Source organism: Pinus tabuliformis, chromosome J, assembly GCF_031772625.1.
Source record: "Pinus tabuliformis cultivar Carrire ecotype Pingquan chromosome J, CPIR1, whole genome shotgun sequence".
Taxonomy (NCBI): domain Eukaryota; kingdom Viridiplantae; phylum Streptophyta; class Pinopsida; order Pinales; family Pinaceae; genus Pinus; species Pinus tabuliformis.
Genome location: NC_142295.1, coordinates 1,163,462,624 through 1,163,480,990, shown reverse-complemented (window position 1 = coordinate 1,163,480,990; position 18,367 = coordinate 1,163,462,624).

The following is an 18,367-nucleotide window of genomic DNA, read 5'->3' as shown; positions in this document are numbered from 1 at the left end:
AAGTGTGTGATCTTCATCAACACTTGTCTAGTGTCTTTCCACCCTATTATTTGTATTTGGCTCATCACAAAAGGTTGCATAATAAGTAGGACAAATGAAGTCATATTGCTACTCATTTACATTTTTCCACATCCTTCTGCATTTATTACTTTAACTACCATCCATGACAACACCTTAGAAATGATAAAAAATATAAGAATGTTAATGAAAATTTACTAACAACATATTTAATCCTCATGATAGGTTTCCATGACAAATTCTCATGTTGTTGGGTCAATGTTTCTTGAAAGACAAGATAGTTAGACTTACATGCAACTAATTCATTTCCATGCTTTAGATCACCTTATTTTCCCACCTTCGTAGATATGAGTGAAGAGGTTTTTCTCAAATACATGAGCCTATTCAGCTGCCCTATTTTCACCAGCAAGGAATCAACATCAATCTTGTTGTCCTTCTTTGGATGAAGCTTCAAATGGAGTTTCCAACATTTAGCTTCCTGATTTCCACTTTTCTTGTAGTAAGTGCAAAGCTCTTTAACATATAGCCTTTCTTTCCCTTCTCTTTCTTTGAATGCAGATATGGACCTTCATGTCATGTCCCTTTCCTGGGAAACATAAATTTCATGTTGTTGGCTCGAGGGGGATTGGACCCAGTTTCAGAGTTAGCTGCACTAACCAACAAAACCCTACACTATCGGCCCTTTCTATTGAAAATAGCAACAAGAAATGATAAAAATAGAAATGTTATAAATAACATTGCTATAGATAGCATTTCAAGTACTAGTGTTGAAAATAGCAATAAGAAATGATAAAATAGAAATGCTAGAAATAGCATTACTATAAATAGCATTTTAGGATCAATTCCAATTTTGATTTGTCCTTGAATCAAAATTGAAAATTAAAATTCGAATTTAGTCTCACTAGCTGTTTGAAAAATAATTAATTAATTCATCTTGACTTAATTAGTTGGAGAAAATCAAACATGAAGTCATTGTGAAGACATGCAATAGTTATCCCTTTGATTGAGGAAGTTATCCCTTAATTAAGGAGATAAGGATGAGTTTTATTTGAGTTGTAATTAGTTAGCTCAGTTAACTGAGTTAAATCTAGTTAAATTAGTTCCAAATACTTGGAGGAACTAATTCTGAGTTCAATCAGTTAATGCATGCATGCATGCAACTAGCGTTCTCCAGATAACTCAATAGTCTCTCATAAATAACTCATGCATGTCAGTTCAGAGAAAGACCCAGTTGAGATTAAAGGAAGGGACAATGTACTATTAGTTGGAGGAATTTCCCATTAAGGAAACTCATCCATGTAGAAAGAATTAGTTCCTTCAAGATTACGCAGCTATTTCAAATGTCAGAGCAGTGTGTGATGGATTATATCACACAGGTGGTAGCTTGAGGACTGAGGAGAAACTATGCAAGGAAATAAGAGGCTTGGAGGACTGAAGGAAGGCATATGTGTTGTCGATTCTATCTACGAGCAGCAATGAGGGATTGTACTGAGAGATGGATAGCTTGTGAGCTAAAGCTTTGTGTAACCTGAGATATTTCCACTTCTATGATAATACAGATAGCGGGGTTTTTAGCTGAGGCTTTCCCCAAACTATTGTTCATTGTTTCATGTGTCATTGATTCCACTTCTCTGTCATATGTGCTCTATTTGATCTTGCTCAAAATAGATTAAGCTTTCGCAAGTTTTATTGTAGAAGTAGATTAAATATTTTGCTTTAGTAAATTGCATAATTGAGTATAATCTATAGTTTCTCTATAAGATGTGTAGAGAGAAGAATTTCTACATGGTATCAGAGCTAGTTGATCTACAGTCAAAATTTCTACATGGTATCGGAGCTAAGTTTATTGGAGAAAAGTTTATCGGAGCAGTGAACAGTATACGAAGAAGAGAATTTGAAGTAAAAATAAAATAAAATAAAATAAAATAATTGGGTCACATGTTTGTAGAGCAGATCTGTAATTTTTTGTGCAAAATTTTCAAAAACAAATAGCAGATCTGGATTCCTTGTGAGAAAATACCCAAATTCAAAAAACAATTGGTTGAATTGGAGTTCAGATGAGGGAGATATCACTCATTTAAAATTAGTTCTTTTTCTAGAAAATTTCGTGACAATGGGAAAAATGAAACAAATTTCTGTGCTAGCTAAGAACCTGTATGCACTTGAGATACAAGATGCATGCAAAGCCTTTAGAAACAAGGGAAAGGTTAGATGCTTGGTGGTTGAGAGGGAGAGTAAATTACCTCTCAACCCGCAGTCTTAGAAGAAGTCTCAGAGAATTGTGGAGGAGCCACAATTGGAGATGCTGAGAGGAGACCGAGTGGAGGCATCCACTCATGTAGAGACCTCCAGTAGGGGGGAATTTCAAGCCCGATGGGTAGAGCGATCAAATGCATCCATACCTCTAGGTGTGAGGTGGGGCGATGTGAAGTGATAGTCTCATGAAGGCTGAAATAGGGGCAGGATCCTTGAGGTACCCATCCTCTTTGATTAAACCTTGCTACGGGAGACCTGACAAGGAGTAGCAGGACTAGCTGAGTGGGTAGAGATAGATGTGGATGGAGTGGTAGAGGGAGCTTCAACATCATAGGGTGTTTCTAACTCAAAAGGGAGGTCAGTTGGGAGATTAGTTACTTACTTCTTAGTAATTGAGTTGTAGTACAACAATAGGCTGCATGATGCAACATGATGAGAGGAGGTGCAGTGCGGATGCAGTGCTGAGGGAAAGGACCAGTAGTAGCATGGATGCAGTGGGAGGAATCAGTGCGATTGATGCAGTCAGTGATCCAAGTGACAAAGGCTAGAACAGTCAGATACTAAAGAGCGCATAGAAGGACTGACTAGGCAGAGTCAGCAGAAGCAAGGAGTTTTCAGTCGACATAGGCAATAACAGTCAGAGACTTTGACGACAGAGGCATCATTCTGATTCAGGTTGTATATTTTTTATTTTTTTTCTGAGTTGCTGGAGCACCAACACTAGTGAGAAGTGTTGCATGCAAAACATTCCAAGGATTCAAGATCGGGTTCAAGTTGAATGCGTTTCTTGTTGAGAGGGAGTGTTGAAAATAGCAACAAGGAATGCTAAAAATAGAAATGTTATAAACAACATTGCTATATATAGCATTTCAGGTACCAGTGTTGAAAATAGCAACAATAAAGGATAAAATAGAATTGCTAAAAATAGCATTGCTATAAATAGAGTTTCAAGATATATTCCAATTTTGATTTGTCCTTGAATCAAAATTAAGAATTAAAATTTGAATTTAGTCTCACTAGTTGTTTGAAAAATAATTAATTAATTCATCTTGAGTTAATTAGTTGGAGAAAATCAAACATGAGGTCTTTGTGAAGACATGCAACAATTATCCCTTTGATTGAGGAAGTTATCCTTTAATTAAGGAGATAAGGATGAGTTGCATTTGTGTTGTAATTAGTTAGCTCAGTTAATTGAGTTAAGTGTAGTTAAATTAGTTCCAAACAGTTGGAGGAACTAATTGTGAGTTAAGTCAGTTAATGCATGAATGCATGCAACTAGTGTTCTCTAGATAATTGAATATTCTCTCATAAATAACTCATGCCTGTCAGTTTAGAGAAAGACCCAGTTAAGATTAAAGGAAGGGATAGTGTTCTGCAAGTTTGATTGTAGAAGTAGATTAAGTGGTTTTCTTTCGTGCATTGCATAATCAAGTTTAATGTATAGTTTCTCTACAACATGTGTAGAGAGCAGAATTTCTACACTTTCGACAACAACCCACGTAGCACAACCTACAATCTCACCCAAGGAAGTATTGGGGATGCTAGAACTAGGTTTCTGTATCTAGAGGACTATGTGATGTGTTTCTGTCAAACTTACGGCTTCATCTTGACCTTCACAAACCCTAACCCTAAAGACCCAGAAATCACAGTAATTGACACTTAGCAGGTTTATTCCCTTTGCTGATAAAGCTAAACATGCATAACATCATATAAATAAATAGATCTATGTATTCACGAATCTAATAAGTGTTTTTCCTAATTAATTGTATTCAACAGATCATAAATAGAGTAAATTCAGAGATCAAATAGTGATACACATATACACATATAGTTCTCCAAAAGAATCCTTTATTATGCTTAGATCTTTGATTACAGTTCCTTCCAACCTTGCGTACACAATTGCAGAGGCCCACGCACTCTTCTTGTAAACTTACGAAGGTCTTCACGAACGCAGCTACAGGAGCCTTCCCCTTCACCCAAGTAAAAAATAAATAAAAATAGACTCAAATCATGCAGTATTCTCCTATCCTTAGCTATCTCTATGACTCTTCTATGGCTTCATTTTATATCCTTCTTCATTATAATACCATGGTCTGCAAACCATGGGCAGGTCTCAAAACAACTTGAATCTTAACAAAATAAAGGTTTTTGACTTTCTAAAATCACCTTTGACTCCTATCAACCTGCGCTACTCACGCTCCGCTCCTCAAAATGAAGAAAATTTACAACATTTGACAAAACTTTACAAACTTTGACCTAGGGGACCCCATCCCAATAGGCCCCTAACACAAAGTCGTGACTTGTCCTAAGTCACTCTGTTTTTGTTGCCTCGAACTTTGCTTGTAGACTATTAAACTTGACCTTCAATGCTTGAATATCTCTTGATCCGTGTTCAATGGCCTGCCAAGCTTCTTCGACTAGTTTCTTCGTAGTTGGACCTTCGACTGTAAGGAACACGGTTCTCTATGTATATTATAGAGACTTTAACTTGCTCTAGATGGTCTGTGATAACTGGCTTGTCTCATCGGCCCATGTCTGCATCCTTGAGGAGGTAATGGAGGCCTTCCAATGCAACTCATCAATCTAGGTCTGGAATAACTTTCCTTCTTGAAGTCTGGTGAACCTTTGCACAAGTGCTCAGGTTCACATTTTTTCCCTGATCTCGTCAAACTGCAACCTCTTTTCATGGATGTTCTCTGCGATCATCTGCAAATGTGGATCCTCTTGCAACAAGGTCCACATATCCATTGTTTATTTGAAGAATTGGCTACAGTCCTTGATTGAAACTTCTAGAGTGGTCATATCTTCTTTAATAGAAGCCTCACATTGCTCTCTAACTTCTGGAGGAGTGGTTGGCTACAGCTTAAGTTGAATTTTTGAAATCTGCAACTATAGCTCAAACCAGATCTTTCTAATTTCCTCCTTGTATTCCTTCACCACAACAACTAACATATTAACTTTCTCCACTAATGCCACTTCTGCTGTAACTTTGAGCTCAAGGAGTTCACTGCACACTTCGGTAAGGGTTGTCTCTAGCTATTGATTTTTCTATATCACCTCATCACGGGCCTGTAAGGCCGCAAATTTCTCTTCAAAAAATTGTTGATTGTTAGATTTTACCTCGTAGATAATAAAGAGTGATCATTTTTCCCAAATGTGAAGATCATCAGAAACTCCTTGGTGTAGCTCATGCAATGTCTGTATTAGTAGTGCTACAAGATTGATACTTAGATTATTCCATAACTATGCATTCTCCTAGTCTTTAGTTATCTCAAACTCGGGAGAGCCCCGTAATAGTTGTACTCGGCCAAGTCCGCATGTGATTTCTATGGTACTAATTCTCAGCACACTCGCATGATCCATGCTCGCTTGTCCCATGGCTGACTAGATCATCCCTATATGGACCTGGAATTCCTTCAAGCACTGTTGTACTTTATCCAATACTTGGTGGTATTGGGCCTTGATGTGTCCCAGATAGTTTTAGTGGCATAGTGGACAATGTCTACTATCTCATCAAGATCCCCCTCCATGAGGACCAATGGTGTCGCAATCGTAGACTTATCAAAGTTTTTCCTCTTCCTCACCCTGAAAGGGGACTCTAAGTCTATGCCCCCTTCATCTTTACCTTTGGTTTCAACCTCAACATCAATGTGCTTGTTCTCAGGTTCTTCAAGGTCAATAGTGACCTATGATGTCGCTGCTTGTGTAGCTTTCTACTTTGTCGTTTCCTTTTCCTTTGTAGAAACCTTTTCTTTCAGTGCTTACGTCTCTTTTGTGTAATCCTTTTCTCTGGCCACTTCCCTCTCTTTTGTAGAGGCCTTTTCTTGCTGCATTTCCTGTTCTTTCTGTGCTTCCTTTTCTTTCTGCCTAACCTTTTCTTTGGTAGAAGCCTTCTATTCTTCTTTCTCCTTATCTTTCTTGTCCTTTATCGCAACTGTTGTTTTCCCCATTTCATTTTCATCAAATGGGGTGAGCCACTCACTCAGTCATTTTTTGATGACCCGCAAAATGTCATCTTCTGCGACTAAATATGGCAACTTATACCATGTTTTTGTGGCATTCTTCTTCTCAAATATGGAAAAATTGTTCAAATCTGCCTTGAAACCTATGATAATTGTATAACGCGCATGTAAAGTAGGTGACAACCATAGCCATTGGTTGATCACCATATGCAACTTGGACTTAAAGAATACCTAGATCATCTTAGTTTCAATGATGCGGTCAAGATCCTTCATTGCCCACACCGAAGCAAATTTCATAGCCTTGCACAAATTTGGATCCTTTGTTGGCAACTAGCTATCCTTAGGTGTCCTCCATGCTACCAGCATGATGAGTAAAAGTAATCATGCATATCGGAATGACATGACATCCTCCTGGGCTTCACAACACTCATGACAGGGGTACTTGGCCCAATTGTAATAGACCCATTTGTTGCAGTGCGTGGCTAAAGAGACTATTAGTGCCGGTACTTCATCAGCGTGACACTTTTGCATTATTTTTCTTGCCAAAATCTGTGCAGCAAACTTCACAACACTATCCAAGATAGAGCTAATGGCATAGCCACGTGAATCCTTCACCAGCTCAAAGTTGCTTTTCATCTAATCTGTGAGCTTCTTCTCCTATAACTTCCGCACAAAGGCATATGCGGGGTCCACACCCTGATAAGGTAACAAGGAGATCCTATGGACCATCATGTCGTCAATTGGAATGGGCTCTCCCAATCAAATGCACCCATCATGAACCAATACCAACAATTGATGCACACAGATAGTATTAATTATCTTGTGGCTAAAGTCTGGAACCCGCAACATGTTGAAAATTCCTACGTGCTCAATTCTGGTTGCCCACATCATTTACTCCAGAATTGTGACACCTGAATCCTCGTAGTAGACCAATTTAAAATATTTGTTGGGTTCCAATTGCGGGAACTTTGCATGATCACCTAGATCCTATTCCTCTATCTTCAGAAATGGTACCTGGGCCAACAAGTCTCCCTCTACAAGTACGTCCTCCAGCAGCAATGGTGTGAATACCTTTTATTTCATTGAGTTTGGGTCCTTAGTCACTTTAGCATTAGATTTCCTAGGGGTACATAAGGTGGTAGTTGAGTAATTGACACTGCTTCCTCTGCGTCGATATCCTCAATTCCCTTAGTCACTTCTTCCTCATCCAAGTCTAGGGGATCCGTATGTGTCTTGATTCTATCAATCCGACCATTTTTTCTAACTCGTTGGGCTTTTGCATGGAAATTGCCAAAGCATCACTTGTTCTGGCTTCTTGTTCTTCTTCTCTCCTACCGCAAAGGTAGTAAGTTTTGGCTTTGGCGACCTCGGCGTAGTAGTAGGGACTGCTGGTGTTGTATTCATTTTATCAATGCTTTCCAAGAGTAGTTTCTTCTACCACTCAGAAAAATCCACCTCAAACCCAAACCCTTACTATGACAACTCCTTCTCTATCTCTTACTAGTCTTGACCCGACATGCAGCAATCGTCTTGGCTCAAACTCAGGCACAAAAGTTAAAGACAATCTCTCTAGAAGCAAAGTGTTTGAATGTGGATCAAGATGTTGTATTTATATCTCGTTTTGAATTCAAATCCGTCTGTTACCTCCATATATCCTTCATTAATGCTCTTTTGGCAAAAGATTTCAAAGGATATGCTCCTTAAATAATTTCCCCTCGCTCCCTTTAATGGAAAAATGCCCATCCCATCATCTACAGTGTTTCCAACAGTTACTTTCTAGACACGATTTGAGGGACCACCCTTACTACTGCAGCTTGCAGCTCCTATCTGCACCTTTCTCCTAATCGTCATGTAGACCATTTGTTTCACCAAACTATCCTTCTCGGATCATAGTTTATAGTCCCACAGTTCGTTGCAACTGCTTGAAGTACTAATACTATCCTACATCTATATACTCATTACGCAGGGGTACGGTCACTCTTGTACAACTTCAACCTACTCCCATTCACTCTTCCTAGAAATAGCTCCCTGTTCAGTTTCATAAGCTAAATTGCACCTCCATCCATAATCTCCTTGACAATGTATGGTCCCAGCCAACGCATCTGAAACTTTCTTGGAAAATCTGTAAACCTTCTATCATACATCAATACCAAATCTCCATTTTTAAAGGTGTGGTGCTTAATGTGGCAATCATGCCACACCTTTTCTCTAGCCTTCTGCACCTATTCAAGAAAGCCCGCTAAGAAGTGATCTTATTCTAACTCAAGTATCTGTGAGAAGAGTTCCTCCATTATGTCCTGATCTTCCATCTCTGTAACTATACCAATCCTCAAACTGAGCATGATGTGCTCCATGGACATCACTGCTTCTTGTCCATAAACCAACCTAAACGGCATTTGTCTAGTCAAATTCCTACAGGTAGTTATATATTCCCAAAGAATAGTAGGTATGCGCACATTCCAATCGTCCCTATTCGCATTACATATCTTCATCAAAGAATTATCCGAAATCTTATTAAGGGATTCAATTATTCCATTTGCTTGAGGATGGTATGGCATGCTCGTCTGATGATACATTTGGAATTCTTCAAGAAAAGCAACAATTGTTTCATTGAGGAAATGTGAACCCTTATCACTCATGAAAATCTTAGGACAACCAAACCTAGACATAATGTACTCGAATATAAACTTCACAGTTGTAGTTGTGCTACAATCCTTCACGAGTTGTGCCTCAACCCACCGAGTCAGGTATTCTGTCATCATGATGCTGTATCATGCTCCTGTATTCTTTCTTGGTGGTTGAATAGGTCCTATAAAATATATTTCCCATTTGTCAAATTCCTATGACAAGACTTACGAGTTTAGAGGAAATTCATCCCTTCACAACGACCTCCTAGTCCTCTAACAGACATCGCATGCCCTACAATATTCCTTGGGATCTTTGTGCACAGTTGGCTATTGTTGTCTAGGAAAATCCTCTCTACGGACAGAGGCGATCCCTCTAGCCCAATGAGTGGGACTAGCAATCTAAATGAAAATCTATAAGACACTTTCATAAATTATGATTGAAATTAGAGAGGAGGAAGATGGCCTACCTCGTTATGATGCTATAACGTACTCCTTTCCTGAAGTGCTCGATTCACCAACGCTTCAAGCTCAACTCTACTCCTCACATTATTTGGATACTTGCACATGATATCAAAGACACAACAAAGCATACAAGTACAAATAGCATAATCGAAAGTAATCCACTTAACAGATCAAGGAGCATTAAAATAAATGATGTATTAACACAAACATTTATGGAAAGTGAGCCAACAATTGTATATATTAATGAAATAAAGGAAGAAGCATACAACCAAGCCTTGATGTCAATAAGCTCTCCCTAAGTGAATGTCCAATTCCAAGCTTAAGCTCCCCAAGCGATCCTTCTGCAAGCCAAATGAGTAGCATGTAGACATTATCTCGGCATAAGGGTGAAAATAGCCAAAGCCGAACCATTTGCGAATGGGAGAGGATCAATATATTGGTAGGGAGAGGGAGTTAGGATCTATCCAAACATAGGGAAATGCCCTCATCTCAAGGAGGTAGCTCATAGGGATAATATCAAAGGCAAACATTGGGAGAATTCGACCATATCCACACCAAACAACTTACGGCTCATCCTTCTGGAAGCCTCTAGATCAAGAAGTTCCTTGTCCTCTATGGGAGAAAAGTCCTTTTAGGGATCACCATGGGTATCCAAGAAAAAATCATGATGGCATCGCAAGGATAGTATAGTGCAGCTAGTGATCATCATGATTTGCCAGTGTCAGGGTCGCCCTGGTCCTAAAATTAGGGTTTTAGAGCTTAATTCTTCAGGGAAGGCTCAAGGCATGTTTCCATTAGTGCTTCAAGGAGGATTTGAGATGCATATTATGATGGGTATATTACATCATTGACAAGTTTCAGGTACTTCGGGGTATGACACAACGAAGTGCAAGAGGCATTACAAAATACTGTGTAACAGATGCCCCTTAAAGCATGAAGGCTTAATAAAGGCTGATGGTTGAGATGCTTTACGATATTTTGCAAGGATGAAAACAAACACTATCAGGAGACCTGCAAATCAAGGATCCATATACATATACATATATGATATCAAAACATGAATCCACGGTATGGATGCAGCCAACCTGATAGCAAGGACTATGTGAAAATATCCATGGTATGGGTGCAACCATCCTAATGAAAAGGATCATCTGTAAACCTAAGATCCAAGGCATGGGTGCAGCCATCTAATACAGAACGATCATCATCATAAATATAAAGTCCCACGGTATGGTCACAACCATCCGTATAGTAGAAACATGTGTAAAACCCTAAACAATACATAACTCGACCCATCCTAAGACATATCTGACAAAACTCATGGTCTTGCACTCCATCCCAACCCAATCAAAGTATGAATTCTAACATGAAAATGAATGTGTCGAAGTCAAACATGCTAGAAAACCACCTGATTACTCGCCAATGATGTGGACCATTAATGGGCATGAGAAGAACCAATAAAAATGACAATGGTCCTCAAGGTATGATAGTATAATTTGTGAATGTGAAAATGACGTTGAAGTCGAACACTCGTGCAATCATCTGATCTAAGGCTAATGATGTAAACATGTCTTTAGATGCGAAGAACTTTCCATTAATGCATGGAAGCTCTAAGGTACTGAAAGGGAGTTTATAAGTTATCTTCCTTGATAATGAGATGAAATCGATAGAAAGTGACCCATTAAAGGAGGGCCATGATGATTCCCTCATAATTCAACATGAAACAAGGTATAAAGTGAAATGAATGAGTATGATCCAAGACTGTAGAGAAGGTTCAGAGAATGTATAGGTAATAAACTGCAAATAGGACTACTCTTGAACATATCGACGACACGACTCTGGAGTGTGGTAGCATTTGACTCAACATAGGACCAAGGGTCATGATGATGAAATGGAAAATTCAGATGAGAGGAAAAATGGATAACCCAAACCCCGAAGGACAAGTGACTGAGCAGGGATATCCCAAACCTGACACGAGAAATAGATGAGTGTCATGTTCAAGAGCGACATGCTTCTTATAGAAGAGATGTCTCACTTTCATTTTTCCCCATTATTTCTAGCGAGTACGCTAATTATTTTTTAATCACAAGCTTGAAGGGGATAGAATATGCTTGTCATAGAAGTTAATTCTTCGAATGAATCCATCCTAGTAAATTTTATGAGTCCTAGGAAGGAGAAGATTGGTCTTGTCATGGTGACGAGTCTTTTTCCGTTAAATTTTTAACAATTCTAATGGAAGGATAACTCAGTATATTTTTCATATTTAGAGAGTTTGAAAAAGAGACGAAAAGGAAAATTCCATCATGTCCGTTTTGATAATTTGTTTCTCAAACCTAGAAAGGTAGAAAAAATATTCGAGAGAACCTCTTGACCATTTCGACTAAGGTGTACCTTTTTCGTAAATAGTCAATCTCAGCCTAAAAAATGGGTAAACGTATACTCAGACAACATTAATTCATTAAATTTAACAAGATCAAAAGGACAAGTACTTGGTAATCTTTTCATATTTAGAGAGTCATAAAAGAGCTTAAAAGTGACTCCACGGGGGTTTCTTTTTGTTTATTTTTAACGAGCCTGAAAAATAGATAAAACAAAAACTCACTGAATTAGTTAAAAATGATCATTGTAACCACCGAAAAGAACCTATAACTACACAAAGACAACCACACATCACTGATGTTGGCGAAAATAATAAAATATTGGAAAAAAATGTGCTTAAAACTTATAAATAGACCAACAGTAAAATCATTTTTACCATTTCACTTGGAGTAAATTGGAGAGTGTATTTTATCCCATTTTCTTTGATTTTTCAAGTGAGCAATGTGGGAGATCTAGGGCACCATTTCATGATCCGTGACTTGCAAGTAAGAGCTCTACCTTCTCTCTTGCTTTTTAGTTTTCTTTCATGATTTTTCTTAGGGTTTTTTCTTGCCAGAAGAGAGGATTTCAGATTTTTAAATTGGGGGTGATTAGCATGGGTTTTCTCATTACACCCGTGTTGGTCACCCTTGAGCCCAAAAGGCTCTCATGCTGCTGGCACAAGATTAATTAAAATAGTTGTGCTAGCCGCAAGGAGAAAAAATCATAGAGAAAACTTCTCTTTTGAGCAAAATTTTTTATTTTTTACCCCATGGAAAAGCATCTAATCATGGTTAATGGTTGTTTTGTAGGAGATTTCGAAAACATGGTCATCGAATGGAAGGAAAGAGGCCATGAGGTAGAATATCAATAGGCTACACAAGATCTTAAATGCGCCAATTCTTTGAGGAACTATGGGCTACTAAAATTATTTCGAACCCCATGACTCGAAGCCCAAAATAAGCTACTACACTACTTGATCAGTTTATGGGATGTGTATCGGGAGATCTTCATCATTGGAGACCAATAATTGGAGTTGGAAGTAGCAGACATTTACTTCATTACTAGATTGTCTAGAACAGAGGAAAGGTTTAAACTCTTCGAATCTCGTGCTAGAGGTGAGAGCACCAATGCCATAATCATAAGGCATTGCCTGGGTGTAGAGACAACAGTGAGTGAGAAGGTGAAAATACTGACTATCAACAATCTTACCTTGAGGAAAATCCTACACACCATGGTCCATATAGATGGGTCATAGGCTTTACATAAGATTTCGAAATCCAAATTCTAGTATGCGGTAGAATTCCTTACTATAACAATTTTTAACTGATGTAAGGGGTTATTGGCCAACATGAAGAAGCAATTGACCAAAGGCAAGTGGGGAAACTTGAAGAAGTTTGGCTTTGGTTCAATCTTGGTCACTTTTTTTGGAGCATGTGCCCCTATTTTGGTATCAGTGGATAGAGGTGTTAGATCGTTCTCCACAAGATCTAAGGCTACTTAGGTAATGTGATCTCATGCCTTCTGGAGGAGGGGGTCAGTAGATGCATTTCCCTCCGTTTTTATTTAGTTGGTTGCATCGATAAATGATCGTTGTGGATGAATATGCCTATGAAGGCACATAATTCAGATGGGATCGAGATCTGCCTCTACCACTGGGTGAATGGTGCACTGATGCAGGTGAAACTTGTTTTTGGATTTTTTTAAGTTTTATGAGTTTTTTTTATTAAAGTGTATCTGAGAGTTTACTTGTGATAAATGCACAGATGTGGGAATAGAAGGACCTCCTAGCATGTCACCAATAGCACAACTAGTAGCACGTAAGATGGAATATGCTCTATATGAGGAAGGAGCAAATCCTATGGTAGAGATGGAACAAAATATGGAGGCGATGACCCGAGGGATTCTAGAGTATGCAACCATAAATGACGTGCCACTGCGATACTAGAGGCACACAATAGGAATGTCTGCGAGACTGCGCTGGCCTTTAGGCCGAGTTATTAGAGCAATCTCATGCTATCGAGAGCATAATGTGGGAGAATAACCTTTCTAGTCATTTTAATTGCACTATTGTAGGCTTTGAAAGCCATGTGTCCTGTAACACATTATTTTTTGAGATTTTGATGAACAAAATTTGACAGATGAGATATATCGATATATATATATATATATATATATATATATATATATATATATATATATATGTTTTGTTTCCTACTTATGTGTTCATGTGTCATGATGATATGATCAATTTTATAAATTACGCAAATGTCTATCAAGAACATAATTTGTTAATACATCTGCTCATGTATTCGAATTGCGTAGAATGTGTTGGTATGTGATATAATCAAAATTTATTTGCAATAATCGAACACGTAGATATATACACAAAATTTGTCAATTTCTTACTAGATAATGACTATTCAATTGTAACACAATGAGTTGTGAACCTAACTTAACAACTAAATTTCTAATGCCAAGAGAAAGTCCTTCTGATAACCGTTCAATAACTACATTGTACTCGGCAATATTATTAGTTTTCCGTCTGAGGAAAATACCTTGTAAATCGATCAAGTCACCATCTGGGGAAAAGAGTGCCTAAGCTGTGGAAGATAAGTTCTGTGTGCTACGATAAACACCATTAGCAAAACCAACCTAATGGTTTGACAACATCAGCAAACCGAGTGGAAGACAAGGTAAGAAAAAGGAACATTTCTGCAAAGCAAACAACTACACCAAAAAAGCAAAGTTGCACACAAATGAATTCACACACTAATGCACAAACGTAATTACACGGATGACCATGCATAAAAAGTTTAGATGGAGCCCATTTTTTGACCCTTGTAATTGATCAACATAACATGAAACTGAAGTTTCACTGTTGGCATGACATGTAAGGATCGATTGGGCCAAATAATCAAATAACACTCATAAATGGCTACGCCCCGATTCCCCTCGGGTGAGTGAGGGATATGAGTCATAGGATGAATACCCCATTGTGATAATGGGTGAACAATAAAAACTCGGTGAGGCTAAAAAATATTAATCTCATGGTAAGGAAAATGCCCCTAGTTGAAAGATTTTGACAACTTCAGGTTGGATAGAAATGTCAAAGGGCGAGGTTGTAGTAATATTTCCCATATAACCTTTGGAAAATACCTCATGCACTAGAACATGTGTTTGAAGTGGCTACATTGAGTTACGAGAAACAAAGGCTCCAAGACATGAAGGGATCTCAAATAGGCTTGGAAGAAATGAGGAACGATGATGGATATTGTTCCAAGGAGTTTCATCAAGAGACATAACCTCAACAATACTATCGTCGATGGGGAATATATCATTCAAAGGATCTGGAGAATCCAAAGAACCAAGCCAAGAAGATTGTGAATAAGTATCTAGGTACATACTGAGAACAACATGACTTTCAGAAGTAGCTACAAAAGCCGATAAAATTTCATGATAAGTTTACTCCAAAGGGGTTTGTTAGGTCCCTATAATACTAGTGATTACCCCATTACTATTGTAGTTGTATCCCTTATTAATATTGTTGTGCCCCTTTTTCCTCCATATTGTTATTACTATGCCCCATAGAATCCCTCTATTGTTATTTTTGTGGCTTTATATTATTATTGATAGGTCGCCTGGGTTATATTGTGACTCCGTAGACTCCTATATATATAAAGGAGGTTTTGTCATTTGAATCATCAAGGAATAATTCATTTGTGTAATGTAAAGGAGGTCACCCCCTCGAAGATGTTGAATTCTCAGGAGTTGATCTATCTTTTCTATCTTTTTGTGAGCTGGTTTCATAACATTTAGTATCAGAACTTTGGATTCTAGGGTTTCGCTGCTCCAAACAGGTCATCGTGGAATTTTCTCTATAACTTTTTTTCTACGATGTTTCAGAAGCTAAAAAAAACCATTTAAGACAAGGTCGCGCTGAAGCTCGAGACTGAATTTCAAAGTATTTCACGCTATAGTTGCAGAGATATGATCTGAGGAAGTTGGTCTTTTTGAAGATTCCTGAATTACATTCCAAACAGGTGACCTAGGGAAAATCGTCATAACATTCTCTGTGGGCATCAGATTGAAAATTCGTAAGAAGGTGCAGAAAGAGGACAGATTGTAGCTTCTTGTATATATTTTTCAGAGCCAAAGGTCGAAACAGGGACACATGGCATGTCATACAAGTTCTCTCTTCTGAACTAGTCTATAATAAGGTCACTAGGGGAGATATGGCATAACTCTTCTTTGGAGAATCCAATTGGGATCAGACTAGTGGCATTGGAAAGAGGACACAGAGTGATACTATAGGTTGAAATATCAGAACTAGATAATTTGAAATTACAGAGATACATCAGAGGCAATATCGAGCTCCTACAAAGTGAAAAAAGGTGTGTAGATTTTTTTTAAATTTTTGCTTAAGCTTGGTTTGAAAAATTATTTTGAAGGAATTAAAAGGGCATAGTAGAGCATTATTATTGATAATTGATGCCCCGAGGAAAGAAAATGCAAACACCTAGTAAGCACCCTGAAAGCTGTAGCATGACTCATGAAGAAGAGGAAGAAATTCTACATGATATATCAAAATTACAAGACCAAGTGCAACAAATTTCACTCTCACAAATGCTAACAGAAGCTAAGATAAATGGTGTGGAATCTAAGATAAAGGGTGTGGAAGCTAAGATTGATGATTTGAAGGCAGATTTAACAAAATTTCTACAAGAAATACTTACTAATGGTGAAAGGGTAGTAAAGGAAACTCATGATGCGAACAAAAGAAATGTTAATCATGATTTCATAGACTCTAATGTTGGATCGAAGACCCACCATATTCCAAAAATCGATATGAGGAAGTTTGATGACAAGGATCCTATGACATGGATATTACAGATGGAGCAATTTTTCGATCTCAATAATATGCAAAACACACAAAAGGTACATATTGCAACTTTATATTTGTAACCAAATCAGTTTGTATGGTATCAATGGCTTTGCTCTCGTAAACAAATTATCACTTGGGCAATTTTTCTGGAAGAATTGACAGCACATTATGAGGATACAAAAAGCAGCACCTCTTTTAGCCAATTGATAAGTCTCAAACAAAAGGGTTCAATAATGGAACACATTTAGGAGTTCCAAAAATTGAACATAAGGGTAAAAAATATTCCAGAGGAGCATAGGATTGATGTGTTCATAGGGACTTTAAAGGATAATATCCAACATGATGTTCACCTTTGGGAACCTAATTCATTAGAGAAGGCATTCAGGCTAGCAAGAAAAATGGAAAGCAAAATTATGGCAACCAGAAAGCATACCACTCACAACTATAAAGATGGAAGTGTTGTTGCCCCTAGTCTTCCACAACCTATAAGGTTGACACCACAACAATTGGAAGAAAAAAGAGAAAAAGGGCTTTGTTACAGTTGTGATAGCAAATACACTAAAGGTCATAAGTGTGCTAAGTAGAAATTATTCTACCTAGATTGCGAAGAGGAAGAGGAAAAGGAGCAAGAAAGGTCAAAAGAAGAGCATATACTCCAGGAACAAAGTCTAGATAAAGAAGAAATGAATCCGACCATATCTTGTAATTCATTGGCTGGAATTACCACTCCTCAAACCATCAAGATAGAAGGAAAAATCAAGAAGAAAAAGGTAATAGTGTTGATTGATTCATTAAGTACCCATAATTTTATTCATTGTAAGGTAGAAAAAGAATTGAATTGCTTCCTATATCCATCACCAAAGTGTCAAATGATGGTTGCAAATGGAGGACCAATAAATTGCTCTGGAAAGTGCCATAATATCAAGCTATCCATGGGAGAATATGTATTGACTAGCCCAATGTTTTCCATTCCAATGGGAGGTGTTGATGTTGTACTAGGAATCCAATGGCTACAATCCTTGGGTACAATAGCTTTTAATTTTCAAGAACTTTTCATGAAATTTTATGTGGAAGGAAAGGAAGTTGAATTAAGGGGTATTGCAGGGAAAGCGGGAAAGATAATCAGCTCTAACGGTATGACAAAGCTTGTAAAAAAGGAACAAAGAGGTGTAATTGCACAATTATGTTCGCTAGATGTTTGCACATCAAAATCATCTATTTCTTCAGATCTCCAAAAAGTATTGGACAATCATTCGAAGGTATTTGAGACTCCCAAAGGTCTCCCACCTATTCGTGATCATGATCATTTTATTCATCTGATTCCAGGAAGTGTTCCTCCAAACATCAAGCCATACAGATATCCCTATACCCAAAAGAGTGAAATTGAACGTATGGTTGCAGAAATGCTAGAGGCTGGTATAATTCAACCTAGTCAAAGTTCTTTCTCTATTCCAGTAGTATTGGTGCACAAGAAGGATGGACCATGGTGCATGTATCCAGATTATAGGGAGCTCAACAAGCTCACTATTAAAGATAAGTTTCCCATTCCTGTCATTAATGAATTACTGGATGAATTGCATGGATAAATTTACTTCACCAAGCTGGATCTTCATTCAGGATATCATCAAATCAGAATGAAGACTAAAGACATTCCGAAAACAACATTTAGAACTCATGAGGGTCATTATGAATTTCTGGTCATGCCTTTTGGCCTTACCAATGCACCTTCTACATTTCAAGGTTTGATGAATTCCATTTTTAGACCCTTCCTTAGAAAATTTGTGTTAGTATTTTTCGAT